General features: G+C 43.4%; 1 protein-coding gene across 1 annotated transcript in view; it reads right to left on the reverse strand.

Moving 5' to 3' along the window:
- The window catches only part of LOC112068879 (GMP reductase 1), a 49,948-nt gene extending 43,556 nt beyond the window's left edge, over positions 1–6,392 (reverse strand). The window contains exons 1-3 of the mRNA XM_024136095.2: positions 6,360–6,392; positions 701–898; positions 180–344 (exon numbers count right to left, since the gene is read on the reverse strand). The gene's annotated coding sequence lies outside the window, so the exon portion shown is untranslated. The remainder of the gene's footprint in view (positions 1–179; positions 345–700; positions 899–6,359) is intronic.
- Between the last annotated feature and the right edge of the window lie 10,071 nt (positions 6,393–16,463).

The raw sequence follows: 16,463 nt of genomic DNA on the forward strand, positions 1-16,463 counted from the left end.
AGCGGAGAAGCCAGTCCCTAAAAGGTTTCATCATGGAACATTTTATCAATAATGCCTTGGATCACTTGGTGATCAAATCTAACTGCACAATTATGATGACTATATGTGGAGTGCACTGTATAATTGGACTGCATGACTGTTGTGGCTCCCCACAAGTGGATCCTCTCCTGTCCCCTCACCTGTAGAAGGCATGTGTCTCTGTGATGGCCCGGTACAGTCCGCTGGCAGCCCGGTTGCTGATTAGCTTGAATAGCAGAACCACACTATCGCTGGTATCCTTGATCACCGTCAGGTAAACACTCTTCCCTGACTGGGTGGCTATTTGGATTATGGGATAACTGATCCTAGAATGGATAAAGAAAAGTTGAAGGTGGAAACTATTCTTTAAACTAAATCCTGTTTTGCAATATTGTGTAATATTACAGGATTTCAGTTCCATGATGACAATCTCAGAACAATAAGACATTTCCTCGAAGGTAAAGATTGTGGGATAAATCGCGTGGACATTACACTTCATATATATGGACATTTCAGTAAAGCACAGTATTTGTAGGAGATACTCTGAACTATGTACAGTAGATTGTATATAGTGCACCCCACATACAAAGTGCTCTGATATGACTTTAGTCTATATTATGTTTGAGCTGACTGCACAAGAGATGGAGCAGTTGGTTAAGTAGCCTGAAGACCCTTCATTTACCTGTTGACCAGGCTGAAGTCCTCTTTACAGACAGTGATGCCCTCCGGGCCAACCCCTATGGCCAGCCTCTGTGCCTCTGCGTCCCTGGCCCAGTGCCACTCCACCCCGTAGTGCTCCAAACTGGACACTAGCTGCAGGGCCTGGTACTCCACCGACCCCAGGCTCTGACCCTCCAACGCCTTGTGCTTAGAGATGATACTGTGAAGTGATGGATAGAGAGAGACAGCAGTGTCACTACTGGTTCACATCCAGAGCCTCATTGCTTCAAAGACTTACAGAGCCACCATGCTTCAAATAGTTAATATTCTGTATTTATTTCCTGTGAGGGCTGTGAGAAAACAGTACAGAAATCCCATCTTCACACAGCTGAACAACGTGACAGACTGCTGGGTGCTGCCTGAGCAGTGAGTCTGTCACCCAGAGAGCAGATTTTCTAATATAAACCCATCATCCCCCTAATCTGATCAAATAATAAGGGAATCAGTTACTATAATGTAATGTGAGCCTCTGCTTGTGCTGCTAGTAGTTCTCTCCTCACTATATGTGCAGTGTGAATTAGAGTATGAAGTGAGCCATTATTGAGTTAACATTACTCATGGACTAAGCCTTTACTTCCTCAGTTCATAGGAACATTACTCATACAGCTACTGATGCACTGTCTGTCCTGTCAATGGAAAACGTCAATATCTTTCCTTTACAGACAGCTTTGCTGTTCTGAAACTGTCACAACAGTGACTATATTTTCCTGCAGTAATTGCTTCAATATGGTAGAATGATATGCATTACATGTTTTCCTCAGGCATTGGAAAGCTGTTTCCAATCTTAACATTTACAGCTATGCTAAAATGATGACATGACAACCAATATCTGTACTGTGTTATCATCTCAAGACATAAGCTTGATTAGGCGGAGTGAGAACTTCCATAAAATTACCCATAGTGCAATAGAAATATGCTTTCGCCAATTACTAAATATAGAGCTGAATAAAATCACCAAATTGGCTATTATAATTTTGAAAACACACTAACAAGAGAGCATCATGTCCATGTGAGCCTGATTAACCCAGTACATTGACATCTGCATTTACCCTCCAATTATGATCTCAGGTGGGATCCTAGTGTGTGTCCCCTAGAGTGTGTAAACACAGTGATAGATCCATCCTCTGACCTAGTACAAACAGTCCCTAGTTTAGATTGGCCTGCACCCAAACGGCTGCTTCTCAAACTGTTGATTTAACCAGTCAACGAGCTGCTGTGCTACTCCCTGGCATGGTTCTGCGAGAGAGAGACTGTCTATTATGGGCTTTATGAGTTGGTGGTAGAAAACGAAACTGATGTTTGCGTTGACTGCGCTTTTAGGTTTAGTTTCACAGAAAGGCTAAGTTGATGTTTAACACCTAGTTATAGTCCTGGTTTTTATGGCTGTTTAAAGGAATGTGTCAAGTCAGATTAAATATTATTCCTATTTCAAGTTTTGATTTAGAGTGTTTCCAGAATATGTAAGACATTTAACCGGCTAAAACTCAAACCTGCTACTGTAGCTCTAATTGTCCCTTAGGTGTTCAGTTCAATGCCTGAACAGGTTTGGTTCATGACTAAGAAAAACAAGTGGCTGCATGGTAGGAACACGGGAGGGGTGTGTCTCTGTAGAGGGAACATTGTGACCATGTGTTATCCAGTTTGCGTCCAAAATGGCACCCTTTCCCCCCCCCATCTAGTGCACTACTGTTGACCAGAGCCTATGGGGGAAATAGTGTGCCATTTTGTACACTAGCTAGCTATAGGGAGCCATTTCAGACACAACCCAAGTTTCCTCTGTCTGTTGCTCATGTCATGCTGGGTGATATCATGTGGGTCAAACTTTGTTGTTCCAATTGCAAACCTACCTCTGCTGGTGAAAAACAAGTGGGTGCATGGAGACAACATGGGAGGGGACGGGAGGGGGTGCTTTCTTTCTGTAGAGGGAACCTTGTGAGCACGTGTTGTTTAAGATACAAATTAAAGATCACTTTATTGGCCAATCGCACACAGGGTCCAAACAAATTTTTACTTACACTTTTAACTCAACCCCTCTGAGTTGTGGTGTTATCCAGTTGTGTAAAGTACTTAAGTCATTTTTTTCTGTACTTTACTATTTATACTTTACTTTATTTCTAAAGAAATTAATGTACATTTTACTCCATACATTTTCCCTGACACCCAAAAGTACATGTTACATTTTGACAGGAAAATGGTCCAGTTCACACACTTATCAAGAGAACATCCCTACTGCCTCTGATCTGGCAGACTCACTAAACAGAATGCTTTGTTTGTAAATTATGTCTGAGTGTTGGATTTCCAAACTGTGCTGCTGTCTGCATTGCCAATGTAACTCATACCCGGTTCTCATGGTACAAATGTTTATGTCAGCTGCACACGACTGACTGGTTCATATCCAAACAGCAGAAGGCAAGGTTACGGCTTGGAGCAAATCAGGGGTTAGGGTGTAGTAAGTTATAGTCTTTTACACTGAATTGAGCACCAACCATAGATTCTTGGGAATAGGTACACAGCTTGGGTACACAAGTCTGGCCAACGCAACAGAAGTTAATTTCATGTCAATTATGGTCATAAATGATTAAAGGTATAAATCTGTTTTGGGATTAATTTTAAACATTGGGAATTTCTCTTTGAAGCGCCTGACTAGATGTGTGACTGATGTTGGATGAATCATTAACACCACATCTGGCACTTGGTTCAGCTGGATTTTGATACTTCCATATCATATCAAGCCTACCATAACATTACGGTCTACCATATCTGTTCACTAAGCCAGCCGGCAGGATTGGGGAGTAACGGATTACATGTAAAGGATTACAAAAATAACGGTAACTTTAATCCGTTACCAGCTAAAATATTGTAGTCAGAAACCAGATACTTTTGAAAAACTAGATGATTTACTTTGAGGATTACTTTTAAATTCAGAAAGGATGTTTGCGGAAAAAATATTAGACACTTATGTTTACTCAATGACATTCAAATCAGCATTAAAAAAGGCGCATGTTTAAGTTTGTTCCTTAAAAACATGCGTCAGAGACCACTATGTCGACACACCAAATGTGTTTGATGGGTCGCGGGAAAAGAGCAGGAATGGGCTTTTGTAGCTACAGTACAAGCTACAGTTGAAGTCGGAAGTTTACATACACCTTAGCCAACTACATTTAAACTCAGTTTTCCACAATTCCTAACATTTAATCCTAGTAAAAAATCCCTGTTTTAGGTCAGTTAGGATCACCACTTTATTTTAAGAATGTGAAATGTCAGAATAATAGTAGAGAGAATGATTTATTTCAGCTTTCATTTCTTTCATCACATTCCCAGTGGGTCAGAAGTTAACATACACTCAATTAGTATTTGGTAGCATTGCCTTTAAATTGTTTAACTTGGGTCAAAGGTTTAGGGTAGCCTTCCACAAGCTTCCCACAATAAATTGGGTGAATTTTGGCCCATTCCTCCTGACAGAGCTGGTGTAACCGAGTCAGTTTTGTAGGCTTCCTTGTTCGCAAATGCTTTTTCAGTTCTGCCCACACATTTTCTATAGGATTGAGGCCAGGGCTTTGTGATGGCCACTCCAATACCTTGACTTTGTTGTCCTTAAGCCATTTTTCCACAACTTTGGAAGTACGCTTGGGGTCATTGTCCATTTGGAAGACCCATTTGTGACCAAGCTTTAACTTCCTGACTGATGTCTTGAGATGTTGCTTCAATATATCCACATAATTTTTCTACCTCATGATGCCATCTATTTTGTGAAGTGCACCAGTCCCTCCTGCAGCAAAGCACCCCCACAACATGATGCTGCCACCCCCGTGCTTCACGGTTGGGATGGTGTTCTTCGGCTTGCAAGCCTCCCCCTTTTTCCTACGAACATAACGATGGTCATTATGGACAAACAGTTATATTTTTGTTTCATCAGACGAGAGGACATTTCTCCAAAAAGTACAATCTTGGCTGATTTCTTTAGATTTTCCAATGATGTCAAGCAAAGAGGCACTGAGTTTGAAGGTAGGCCTTGAAATACATCCACAGATACACCTCCAATTGACTCAAATGATGTCAATTGGCCAATCAGAAGCTTCTAAAGCCATGACAATTTTCTGGAATTTTCCAAGCTTTTTAAAGGCACAGTCAATTTATTGTATGTAAACTTCTGACCCACTAGAATTGTGATACAGTGAATTATAAGTGAAATAATCTGTCTCTAAACAATTTTTGGGAAAATTACTTGTGTCATGCACAAAGTAGATGTCCTAACAGAATTGCCAAAACTATAGTTTGTTAACAAGAAATTTGTGGAGTGGTTGAAAAACGAGTTAATGACTCCAACGTTACTGTATGTAAACTTCCGACTTCAACTGTACATACATACACATACATACATATATCCATCAATTGTTGAAGAATATAACTTATAAATGCCTCATGAGCTTAATTCAACTGTCACACTCCATGAGAACCCAAAACAAGCTTATTTTTCTCCAATGTTTGTAAACATTGTAAATGTAAATAAACACTGCATTGCCTCATAACATGGTTAAAACTACAATGTTGATGTCATGGATGGTCAGTCCTTGATTCCATAGTTCTGTTTATTAATCTGACAGTGGTTACATTTCTCCAGGCCCATTCCTCAGCTTTTTACCAAAACAGAGGCGTGCAACCGTTTTGTTGTTGTTTCATCTGTGGATTTGCCCTTTAAAACAGCTGCATATTATCAAGATACATTTTCACCAACAAAAATGGTAAACAGGCCTATAGCAAATGCAGCATATGGCATTCGTTTTTTACATGTAAATAGCACTTTTCAGTAGTGCTCAAAGCATGCCATTCCATGAGCACAGCATCAGTCCTCCATTACAACAAAATCCTAAACACAGTAGGGCTGGCTAAGTCCTTAGTTTTGGGGTTATGCTCAGGTTAAACAATTTGGCTAATCTATACTTCCATAAGTCCTATTCTTGAAGATCAAGGAGTATAACATTTATTGGAATGACTGGAATTCTGATAGACTTTGGTTTTTAATCTAAAGATATAATTTAATCATATTACTTTATGTAGTAGAAAGCGATGGGTTAGAAGAGGCCTACATAACCAACCCCTTAAGTAAAATGTAACATCCATTTATGGCCAGCTATGTAAACTTTTACAATGATTTATCTTGCAATTGGTAACATACATTTTTGACTTCTTCTAATACCGTTTAAGAGGAAAGTAATCTAAAAGTAACTGAATGTAATCAGATTACGTTACTGAGTTTGGGTAATCCAAAAGTGACATTACTGACTACAATTTTGGACAGGTAACTAATGGATTACATTTAGAAAGTAACTTGCCCAACCCTGCCAGCCAGCAACCTTGTCAAGGGCAGCTTTGCTTTCAAAATTCCAACAGTGTATTCATGTCCTGCAAACTCCAACCAATTAGCATTAAGGCTCAAGCTCAAATCCTTTTTTAAACACACAACAGGGGTGTGTGTGTGTGTGTGTGTGTGTGTGTGTGTGTGTGTGTGTGTGTGTGTGTGTGTGTGTGTGTGTGTGTGTGTGTGTGTGCGTGCGCGCGCATCGGTGTGTCCAGTCTACACTCATTGTCTAACATAATCCCCAGGTGTCCCCTGCCCTTACCTGTCGACTGTTGCCGGGCAGGGTTCGCTCCACACAGCTCAGAGTAGCAGTATTTGGCAGTGTTCTGGTTGTAGTCTCTGAACTCGGCCTGGGCCAGTAGGGCACTCAGCACCTCAGCCTGCTCTGAACACATCCTCAGGTGCCACTGTGGAGGTCCTCCTTGACATGCATGAGAAACACATGCCTGGTGGAGGGAAATAGAGAGGGCAGGAGACGTTAGACATGGACTGGATTGGGAGGAGAGGGGGTACACAGGGTCTGGAACCAAACAGGTGATGGTTGGTAGATCAAGAGAGGGACACAGAATGGAGCAGGTGGTTAGAGGTTGGGTTACAGACACACACACACACAGAGTAGCTAATTAGTGAAAGCGGTTCCCAGTCAGTGTGTGACGTGGTTTGACTTTTAACCCAGTGACACAGTCCGTGTGTTCTAATTGCTCCATAGCTCTCATCATGGTGGCAGAGTGCAGTGTACACACAGAGCTCTATAGCCATTATCATAGTGGAGCAGCAGCTAGCCTTGTACACCTTCTGCATTGCCTGCCTATTCACTAACCCCAGTGGTGTGCTGCGGCGCGATAAGCAGCCAGGTTGCTACTGCTGTTGTGATGTAACACTGTGGGGTCTGGGTACGATAGCACCATTTAGCCTAGGCATCCCTCAATCTTTCCCTCCATCCTTCTGCCTGGCTCATGTTTTTTCCCCCCGTTAAATACCAACACAAGCCCACAAAGACCGGGCTAAGTCAATGTAATGGCAACACAACGCTTGTAATCTTGTTCTTTTGGCAAGGTAAGGGCCCTTCCCGGTTGTCGGTAAACGCTTGTTATTATGGCAAATTCAAAGTGTGGAGGGGGGGGGGGGCTATGGGGGAAAATTTGATAAAACAACAAGGAAGACTTTGTAGATCTGTGTGCAGAACACTAGGCTGCAGCGAGCCAAATACAAAACAACCAGAGTCAAGGAGGCTTTCATTGTTTTCCCCCGAAAGCTTTGTTTCTTGTTTATTAGTTTCAGAGATGTCGTGAATTATTAGACGTTCAAGGTCAAGGTCCATCTGACCTATGTGACATGATAACACTTTCAACAGGAAAAGCCTATTCTCCTGGACTGTATTTATGGTTGGTAAAACCAGGGTTTCCCTGAGTTTTGGAAACCCTGGGTTAAACAATAACTAGTAATATGACAGAGGCAGTGACAGAGGACTCATTCTCTCCCATCAAAAGGAGGGTGAACTAGAGTGGCCTAGTCTCAGAACTAAACTGAAAACTAGCACAAGCCGGTCAGGTAACCCTCCCTCCCTCTCCCCCCTCAGACGTGATGAATTCAACTGGAGTGAACCAGACCAGACTCCCTTCTTGTTTTTCTCACACATGCCGTAAAACTTAAATAAAAAAATAGCCCGGGCCTTTATTTGCTTATTAGAGACAGGCACTTTGAGACAGGCTTCTATTTGAGCCAGGTGTCCATTTCCTTGATGCACACAGTTTTTGCTCACTTGCGTAGTTAATTTAATCCCAGCATTCACTTCCAGCATTTCAATCAATTTCTTCATTTCCTGCACCAATGCGTTATCATTTACACACTGTAACATTTATTTGTATCTTAGTTTTTTTTTTCTTCGAAATGGAGGCATACCAACTTTCGCTTGACAGAATAGCAATTTCCCCATTTCTGGTGGTCTGTATTCCCAAAGTTGTTGACTTTTTGTGCTTGCCAGTTAACTAGCAGTTATCAGCTATAAGCAGCCAATGGCTAGCAGTTTCTTACTGGTGATAACAACCAGGGGCACAACTTTGGTTTTAGAAGTGGTGGGGGGAGCATTTTGAGGGACATAAACAGCCTACTCTACTGTTCAGAGGTAGCCGCATGGTCCTAAAGCACACCATTGCCTTGTTTTGTATCACATTCCAATTATAAAACTGTGTGGGGGGGGGCAAAATTACATTTCAGAATGTGGGGGAATGCGCCCCAGTGAAAGAATGCGCCCCGGTGAAAGTTTCACCCCTGATAAAAAGTGATTGCCATCATTTTTTCATCTCATTACTAAATTATGTAATATAACAAATCAAAACCAAACCTCGTAAACAATTCATTTAGACCCGGCGTATATTTGAAACAGGTGTTTATTTGCTGAAATGTGTGCCGTTGCCCGGCTATTAAACGTGACGGACAGCTATGAGTCTCTGCATTTAATTGAAGTTTTACAGTACTGTAAAACATAACATAACCAGGCATACCACCACCACCAGAGGCAATCTGTACAAATTAATAACACAGAACTACGCAACATCCATAACACAAAGCAATGGAAAATAGCACTCCCACCGAGTAAGAATGTGTGACAGTGTGCCTTTAAAAAAGAGATGTACTGTTGACCCAGTGCCTTATGGGCAGGAGAGGGGGCATGGGAACACAGCTTGGTTGGCACTCAGTCTTCTTGCCTCCTTTAAACCCCTTGGCTTTAGCAGGGAACAGATACACAAAAGAAGAAGAATCACTTCAGGACAAGAATTGAGAGGAATATTACCATACAATAAAGGAGATCTAAACAATAGTATCTCTAGGGGCATAATAAACAACCGTTTGAGATGGTGTTAAACAAACCGGCCCAAGTAGATCTATTCCAGACAGTCCCAGCCCTGGCCCCCTTTCCCAGCAGCTCCAGCCCTAGCTGGAACAGTACACACAGCTGTCCGTTTCCTCTATTGTGTTAGGTCCAGCAGCAGCAGCACAGTGACCAGTAGGCTGCTACCTGGCCAGTTGGAAACAAAGGGCTGTGACTACCTGGGGGTTACTATAGGCCACAGGCCCTCCTGGCCTGGCTGCTCTCCCTCGCCACCCAATGGAAATTCAAAAGGACCCCTCCTTTATCACCCCCCCACACCCCCATCTAATGCTGCACTCTGGAGTGGTTTAATCTATGCTTAGAACATGGGCTAGGTTATCATGTTTGGGTGTATACAGTATCTGGAACATTCCTCGTGGTAAGAAGTGCAATACTAGGTGGGTGTTTACAAGGTCATGGCCTACATGGGGTAATATACTGTACAGGAACCAGTCAAGTCTAGTGTGCACAGAGTACTGTAATGATTTCCTTCCTACTCTTTATTTCTTCCTGGCTCTTCCTGGTCATTGATGCACACATGGATTTCTCATCTATCCCTGCTTGACCCCTCAACAGTCTAGCCTGTGCAAAGTCTGTACAGAGTGGAACATTGCATCCCAATTCTCTACCCTTCTGCCCTTAGTGTGCACTTGTCCACTTCCTTTAGGAGGAGAATACAGGCATAAGAAATATGGGAGTAAACTCCCCACATGCTTTTTCTTGGCTCTTCCAGGTCATTGAAGCACACATGATTTCTCATCCATCCCTGCTTGACCTCACAACTGTCTGTGGGTCTGCTGATTCCAGACTGCCCAGCCAGGGGAGAGGGGGGGGTGGGGTTAGTAGGTGTGTCCTGAGCCTGGCTCCTGGCTATGTGGGAGCTCCTCTATCAGGGGAGTCTGCCCCTGTCAGGCCCTATAGCACACCCCACTGGGAGACAAAGAGCAGGGACAAGGAGGGAGGCTCTGGAAGCAGCACCCCGTTATGGAGGTAGACATCCAGGGCAGCAGGGTGAGTGTCTCCCCCTCTCCCCCAGTGCTTTGATGTGGACTGTGGAGGGTGGTGATGTGAAGGGGTTGTAAACTGGTCTGACTATCCACTGTGCAGGATGGTGACCGGTGCAGACAGGCTCACGGCTCTAACTTTAACTCCTACAGCGGCTGGAGGGCAGAAATGCCAGGCTGCATCAGGACAGAGAAGCATTACAGTCCAGAGGTGCCCAGACTGCCAACACCATACCAGTCACTTCCCTGCCCACACACACACACACAACATACTGGTCCCTACCCAGACACATCTCCGCACCCTGCCCACTGTCTGTCCAGGGAGAAGGCAACAGACAGACAAAACAGCAGGGGGTCTCTCATTAAGCCTGTAGGGAATCTAATAGAGGAGAAGAAAATCATTGACCCCCCCACCAGCCCAGTTTAAATACAACTGGGAAGAATAAAGCCTCTTAAGACATTCACTACAGTCATCTTGATGAAGGGAAAGAAAACGGGGGCACGGAACAGCTGCTCTCAGACCAAGGGACCGCATGGTAGATTTACTGTTCACACACGCACACACCGGGCAATAGATGACAGTGGGTGCTCCAACAAAGTAATCTGTTCTCCTGCTGGAATGTTAAACACTTCATTACATAGCTGGAATAATTCAATTAAAGTGCACCGTAGCCTGGCACGGCCGTAGCTGGGAGGAATATGGGTCATTACTCCCTTTCTGTGACAGATGGAAGATGCAGGAGGAGAAGAGGGATTACTGACTTAGTTCTGGGTTTATTAGTGACATTTCTACTGTTTTAGAGAGAGAAGCCCTGTGGAGTTTTAGATTGTCAAAGTTAACTTAAAGGATTTTGTGTATTAAAATCTCTTTTCCTGAAATCCTGTCTTTACTTTTTCCTCCAGCGATTTAAAAAAAAAACTTTTACTGTTGAAAAGCAATATCCCAAGTGCAAACTCTGAGTACGGCATTCAAGGAGTGTGTCGGATGGGAATTTGGGTTGTCATCAGCCACCCCCCCCCCCCGCCCCCCCCCTTGCTCAAGGAACAATAGAGAACGAAAGAGGAAAGCCCCCCCCCCCACCCACTTGTGCCATGTCATGACATACCTGGACCACCTACTGAGATGTGCCTTTTTAAAAATAAAAAGTAAATCAAGTGTTAAATGAGGCGAACAGGGGACTGGAGTGCCACTGTAAGCTGCTGCTTGTTCACATGGCTAACTATTTTTAATAAACTTATTTCAGAGTAAACATTCTCAAAAGAAGCCGATCACAAATTATAGGGCAATTTGGTGAAACTTTCTTTGTTCTTCTTACCATCCTGGCCTATAAAATAATTGTTTCGACTTGACTTCTCTCAGTAGTAAGAGAGAAGACATTAGTCACAGAGCTCTGTCTCCAGAAGAACAAAAAGTTCCTGTGAAATGAAATGATAAACCTCTGCCTAGTTACTGCACCGTGTCAGCCAATGAAAAGTGTCAGTTTCAGAGCTCACAGGGCCAGGCTCTAAACAATGTGGTTTGTAGAAGTAACAAATAACACAGCCCAGAGCTGTGTGCTAGAGGTAACTCCCAGTCAACGAACTCTAGTAACCCCAGTCCAGGGACCAGTTTTACAGTCTCTCAATGGAAACATCACAACAAGGATGTTAATCAAATAGTTTAACCAACGGAACGAGAGCAATAAAAATGTTTTTAAAAAGTGGGGAAACAAAACACCAAATAAACAAGAGAAACATTTAGTTCTGGCCCGAGTGAACTCATGAATCCAACAACTGCCATTTTGAGGTGAACAAAGAAGTTGTTTGTAAGCTAAATCGACCTCTGGTTAAGGGGAGAGAGTGTTCCAGATTAACGGATTGTAGAAGGGTAATTAAACATAACCCAGGCTGAGCCAGGGCGCTTTGGGCAGGAGTCACACATACACACAAGCCCAGAGACTGCCACAGCCATCCTTCCTGGCCAGGGACTAATATTATGGGTTCAAACCAGATATGAGGGAAGGCTACTTGAGTTCAGAGAACTTAAAAGGAAAGTTAAACAAGTCTGGGTGGAGGACAGGGACTGTGACAACCATCTTGTCTCCCCAACTAATCCTACTGGCTGCAATGCTGTGACAACACGATTGGTCTTAACGTCAGTGAAAAACATTTGCCTGGTGGTGAAAATATCTAGAACGTTCTGCTTCAGCAGACATGTAAAGACAGACACTTTTGGCAAAGACATCTGGAGTTGGCAGATCTGGATAATACAAACTGCTCTCCTCAGGTTTAGAGGGAGGACATCAAAACTGTTGGAGTTGGGTTGCAAAGCAGAAAAACATCTGACGACCTGCATTTGCACGCAAATAAAAATTCACGAACACTATCAAACTTTTTTGCAATTCCTCCTCCATCTCCTCTCTATGATAACGAAATTCACATTAGATTAACGTGGACAGCAGACAGATACAGTAACAAATCAAATCAACAAGACCTTGACTCAACTTGTAACACAACCATAAGAATGCATGCTGCTGCCATTCAAAAACAAAACTAAATCCAAATCAAAAACTGAAGACCTATTAAAGCTCCCATGCAGTCTTAACGCGTGTCATTCTTTAAATCACTTTGTCTAATAAATCACTTTGTCTAATAAATCACTTTGTCTAATAAATCACTTTGTGCGTCATTTTTTTTAATAGAACTCCATTATCGTCATTTTCACTATTTTCATTATCGTCATTTATTTCATAACAGAAAAAAAGGAAATCATATTAACTGCACTGCCCCTTTAAGAATTTCCTTCCATTCTGAACCCAGCATTAGCTGAATTGACCAGTCAAATTGCTAGGGTTAGGGGCTCCAAGTCCCTTCAAGAGATTCTATTTCTATGGGAAAGGCACTAAAAACATTCATTTTCTTATTCATGGCAGATGAGGTCTGTTAACGGCTGTGCCTTCTGGATAGCTAACCCCCGACCAACTGTTGACCTGATCAGAATGCTAAAACACTGCACAACAAGGGGAAAACATGTCCATTTAGACAAGCATGGAACACACACTACCTCCAGGCTAGTGAGGGGTAATGATGCAGATAGTACACCATTCATTGAGGGGGACAAGTTTCAACCATAGAATTAGAACTATTAGAACAGAACTGACATTCTAATAATTATATTTCTATGGGGCCAACTCAATCTCTGAACCAATAGAAATGTCAGAAAGTTTCATAAAAAAGGGACATGGTTGTGGTTTGAGCAAACAGCTTCTAAAACAAATAGGAAGTCTACTACTTCTCTGGAAATACCCACCAAATGCAGAAGTAGATATTAAACTGCCCATATCTGGTCAGTGCAGTGTACACACACAAGGCTGCCTCAAGCCATGGTCAAAGACCAGGCAGGGTGTTTCAAAAGCTACCGGGGCAGAGCGGAGCTGAGAGATTCTGGGATCTCAAAGCTACAGGATTAGGATGGGGGGTTTTGTTTGATGTTGGGAGGACAAGAGGAACTGCAGAAATCGGACCAAATTGAGCCAGTGCTACAGATGAGAGCCGTGTGTGTGTATTTATAGAAAGCTTTAAAATGTGATGTGTGTGTGTTACTGAATCTCTTTAGACCCCTCCACACACACACAGGTTAAACCCTACAATGGATCACCGTTTCCTGGGAGTGGCTAGTTGCACCTTAGGGTTTTACTCCTTGTCTATTATAACACAGAAAACATGGGATGCCTAAATAGTCAACTGTAAAACAGTAAACGCACACTAGCTGATGTCTCCAACACTCAACCTCACAGTTAATAATCCCCATGTCTGGCATAGAGCGGACGTCTCTGGTAAAAAATGTTTTTTAACTATTCAAGGATAATGGGATAGGAGCAGGATTTAGTGAAGATTCTGTAAAACGCCAAGCTTATGTAAGCAGTTTTCTTATTTTAATTGTATGTGTGCCGAGTCCACCATATGTTATGTAACCGGGCTGAAAGATGGCGAGAGAGAGAGGCGTGTGTGTGTGTACTGGCACTGAGGGCCAAGCTTGTCTGTCTGCACCCACTAAGGACATTTCGTACACACACCTGTTACTACCCACAGGTTTTCCTGTACCAGGACATTACGTTTTAGGAGTGTGTGTGCCCTATAATGCTGGAAAATCCCCTGGCCCCTGGGTCAGGTCACCACCTAGCACTGTTACTTGCCAAGAACACACTGTTTTATTGGTGGATATTAGTTTGAGCATGTTCCATTGGTTTATTTTAGTTTCTAAGAGCTGTCCCTCACTAGTAAACTATTCGGTGGTCTCTCTCTCATGCACCAACTGACAGTGCAACACTTGAAGCTATCAGAGCATGCAGATAAGAGATAGAGGGACACTAGTCAGAGACTGTTCTCTCTGCTACTGCACAGTAAGCGGTACCGGAGCGCCAAGTCTAGGTCCAAGAGGCTCCTAAATAGCTTCTACCCCCAAGCCATAAGACTCCTGAACAGCTAATCAAATGGCTATCCAGACTATTTGCATTGCCTCTCCCTCTGGAACGCTGCTGCTACTCTCTGTTATTATCTATGCATAGTCACTTTAATAACTCTGCCTACATGTACATATTACCTCAATTACCTCGACACCGGTGCCCCCGCACATTGACTCTGTACCGGTACCCCCTGTATATAGCCCCGCTATTGTTATTTTACTGCTGCTCTTTAATAATTTGTTATTCATTTCTCTTACTTTTCTGGGGGTATTTTCTTAAAACTGCATTGTTGGTTAAGGGCTTGTAAGTAAGCATTTCACTGTAAGGTCTACACCTATGGTATAAGGCACATGTGACAAGTAAAATTTGATTTGAGACAGTCACGCATTCCACATCTACTTACTAAGAAGTTCTGCCCACACTATGAGTACCAACTTATGCGTTTTGTATCTGTGTTTACGAAATATGTGTGTTTACGAGTGTATCTATTTCTGCCTGCATGCCTGTCGGTTTGTGGTCTGTGTGACGGGCAGAGGGAAGCAGCAGTAGCCCAACGAGGGGAAATGTGAAGGCACAAAGAGGGTTAAGGCATATGACGACATTGTGACGTTAAGAGTTTTTACAGCTGTTGATGCACACCAAAATGTAGGCTAGACGCCAGCTGAACCAAAGCAAGCAGAAGGCTTTAAGGGAGATGTTGCTCATCTCGCTCCCTGCCACACACACAGAGGGAACAAAGACCTGTTTTCACCACAGAGAGACATGACCTTCCAGTAACCACTGAGTCACAAATACCACCACTAGAACAGAGAGAGTAGAGAGCACACAGCATGCTAACAGAAATATACATCATGAGTGTGGAGAGTTTCCATGAGTTGCGATCACCACACTGGTTCACACAGGCCTGTTCTCTAGAGAAAGATGCAGAGGAAGTCAAAATGGCCGCTTCTTTCCTATCTGAAAATCTGGTCTTCATTGTCTTGAACACCATCCAGAGAGAGAGAGCGAGAGATGGGGCCCCATCCTCAACCACTTTAAATTATTCTACATCTGGTAGTGACAGCGTGCGGGCCAAAAATAAAATTGTTGAGCCGAGCTCTACCCACCACAACTGTGTGCGTCTGTGTGTGCGCAAAACCTTTGCTACTTTTAATTAAGACTCACACATTACCATCCCCTCCCTCTATACACCCCCCCACGTCTTTATCTCCCCCTTTCCCCTTGTCCCCGGCTCCACACACACCCTCTCTCCTCGCCATCTGTTAAAGACCCTCCTAATCTGCCAGAGGTCAGCAGTGGATGAACTGCCATGGGTCCTGACGTCTTCCAATAGCAGACACACCAATAGTGTTTTCTGGCCGAGAGTACTTAGCGCCTCTGAACAGAGTACCAGACGTAATTTGAAAAACGATTCTACATGTAGAGTCGTCAGCAGCCATGCGCTTACCGGCGGATGGTCCCTAAAAACACACCGTGCCGAATGGCAGATCGACATTCGGTGCGATGTGTGTGCGCATCCTAAAACTGTCCCCAGAAAGACTGCTTTTTAGCTTCCTCACCCCTTAGCTCCCCTGGTCAACTCCCCTTTTCTTCCCCTTAACTGCACAGGCATGCTGTCCAGTCTTAAAGACACACAAAGTCCATTGGGGCGGCAGGTAGCCTAGTGGTTAGAGTGTTGGACTTGTAACCGAATGCAAGATCGAATCCCTGAGCTGACAAGGTAAAAATCTGTTGTTCTGCCCCTGAACAAGGCAGTTAACCCACTGTTCCTAGGCGGTCATTGAAAATAAGAATTTGTTCTTTATTAACTGACTTTCCTAGTTAAATAAATCAAATAAAAATCCTCAAAGACAGACAATGAAAGGAAAAAGGACTTGCCCTCCAAGCCAGGGGGAGGGAGTGGTAGTGTATACTTATAGTCCAGACAGAGACAGCTGGGAGGAGGGGCAAGAGGGATAGATCTCAGTTTAATGAACAGTTACTGGCCGACCTTGCCTGGAGAGAGAGCGAGAGGAGCTCAGAGGCTCAGCCCCACACACAACTCC

The sequence above is a fragment of the Salvelinus sp. IW2-2015 genome, unplaced genomic scaffold (assembly GCF_002910315.2).
Source record: "Salvelinus sp. IW2-2015 unplaced genomic scaffold, ASM291031v2 Un_scaffold778, whole genome shotgun sequence".
NCBI classification, from domain to species: domain Eukaryota; kingdom Metazoa; phylum Chordata; class Actinopteri; order Salmoniformes; family Salmonidae; genus Salvelinus; species Salvelinus sp. IW2-2015.